Genomic DNA, 2,522 nt, shown 5'->3' on the forward strand with positions numbered 1-2,522 from the left:
ACTAATGACAATCGAGAGAAGTAAAAAGAGAAGAAAAGAAAAATAAAGAAGAAATCTGAATTAGGGCCAGAATAGCAACAAATAGGGAGATGAAGAACAATATGGGAGAGCAAGAGAGTAGAGAGAGAGAGAAATAAAAGAAAAAAAGCTAAGAGAGAGAAAAAAAGAAAAATTTGAAAAGAGTAGAGAAAATAAAAATTAAAAATAAGAGAAAAAAGTAATAATTTTGAGAATAACAAACAAAGAATAAAAATGAAGGGCCTCCTTCAGGGTATGTCTCCGCTGTCACAATAGACAACGTGGACAGCAGTGTGCAGATATAAGTCAATTAGTCTCAGCAAGCCAGTAGCAGAACCTTGAGATTCAGGCAGATTTCTGGCTGCAAGTCCCAAGTTGAGTTCCCTGCCCTCCTGCAGGGTTAAACTCTGCAAATTTCTACAGCAGGGTCCAGCTGCCCTTCCCCTCAAGATAGTGCAGGTTTCAGTGGGAGGTAGTGATCCCTCCAACTTACCAACTACAATGGTCTGGTGTGCCTTTATTGCAAAGGTTCTCTTCACTTTTCCAGTGGGCTTCAATTTTCATCAAGGAGCCTGAGAAAGGCCCTCTTTCTGTTGTTCACTTCTGCTCTATCTTCTGGAGCTCAGGACAATGGCCTTTCTGACCCCCTGTGCCTCTGCAGTATGGAACCAGGTACCAACACAGCCAGGAGGCCAGAGGCAGGGTGGGAGCGGAGGGACAATAGCCCCAGCTCCGTGCAACTGAAGTCCTCACCCATCTGCTCGTTTGTCACTCCTATCTATTCCTTTTAATTGCATCCTCAATCATTGGGAAGAGTTCCACACTAAGACCTTTCTAAAAAATCATCATATATTCCTGTGTAATTAAAAAAAAAAAATGGCTTACTTATCTGCTTGGGGAAAACAAGACATGGCCACCCCTCAGCAGCCTGAAATATAATGCCATATTTCAATTAAATCTTCACTGTAAGGAACAAGAAAAATGGTCAGACATGCCTTACAGTCAAGCTCTTATGGCCCTCTATCAGAGGCCCGATCTGTACCCCAGAGGTAATCAGCCCTTCCCTCATGCTGCAGAGGCCTCCCTCCTGTCAGCTCCTCCTCCCCACAGGCTATCTTCTCAACAACCTGCTCCGTCAGTAGCAGCCATCTCCGAGTCCACATCCTAATAGGTCTGAGTCTACCTACTTGTAGGGCCCCAGACTCATACACTGACTTAGACTCTGAGTCTAGGGAAGGTCAGATTACGCTAATGCAGTATATTATTAGTTCAAGATATTAGTAAAAAGCTCCAAAAACTCCAACTGGGCCCACAAACCAAAATAAGTGAATTGGTCAATGAAGCTTATTTAGTGTTCAACAACTGTGATGAAGTAGAGGACAAATAAGAATTGGATAAGGAAAGGAGATGGGCTAAAGCCATGCTCGCCCTATTAATAAGGCTCATGAGAAAGCCCACAGCACTAGGGGAATCTGAGGTAATCCGAAGAGTGATAAAAACAAGTCAGAGCACTTTAAATGCAACCAAATGGGGCACTGGGCAGAAGAATGCCCTTGGAAACCACCTGGGCCTTGTCGGACCTGTCAGAACACAGGAGGAGACCCCTGGCATTAGAAGAGGGACTGCCCTCATTTCCAAAGAAGGATGAGGTCATCCCTCATCATGGTGGCCAAAGGAGAATGCCCGGACAGTGAGTGGGATGGTGCCCAAGGCAGCCTGCCAGGCTCCCACACCAGGGTGCTACAGTTAATTCACAGCCACCTTGTAATTTTAGATGGAGCAAACAAACAAATTATGCTTCTCTACAATACTGGGGTGACTTGTTCAGTCCTTACCAGGGTGAGCTTTCATCCCGTTTAAAGTTTAAACAACTTTCTTTACCCCCACTCTGAGTTGCTGTTTGAAAGATTTCCTCTTTCAAGATGCCTTTATGATGATACCAGAGTCCCCCATATCAATAATTGAAAGAGATACTCTTCCTACTCAGAGAGCCTCTCTGATACTCACGTCTCTGGTGAGCTGTGTCCTAGTCACTAGGGACTCAGCCAGCCTGACCCCACGAAGCTCTATGTCTTTGTGTCTGCCAGAAGTAGCTATAGAAGACAGAACTCCCTCCTTCAATTCCCCTCAAAGATTTTCAGGGACCAGGGCTCTCAAGAGGGAATAGTATAATTAGAAACAAAAGAGGTGAGTGAATCACTCCCTCCTCTCCATTTAACTCTAAACAGTACCCAATAGTTATTTCTGCTTCCATTATCATAAAAGAGGGGTAAAATAAAACAGCAAAAGCCTAATACATCTCCAGTGCCCTAGAGGAGAGCACAGGCACCAAAGCACTGTGCCAAGGGAAATTCAGTGGGGGGGGGGGGGCACTTAAAGCAGAGGTGTCTGACATTTAAATCCTGAAAGCCTGAGTTATTAGCCCCCTTTATTCCTGTTCCTGCTACTACCTTTGACCTGTGTGCAGTGCTTTTCAGTCACCTTGGCACCTTTCTTGTTATACC

Source organism: Heterocephalus glaber, unplaced genomic scaffold (genome assembly GCF_053883595.1).
Source record: "Heterocephalus glaber isolate CG9 unplaced genomic scaffold, H.glaber_assembly_v1.0 deba00001504, whole genome shotgun sequence".
In the NCBI taxonomy this organism is placed as follows: Eukaryota; Metazoa; Chordata; class Mammalia; order Rodentia; family Bathyergidae; genus Heterocephalus; species Heterocephalus glaber.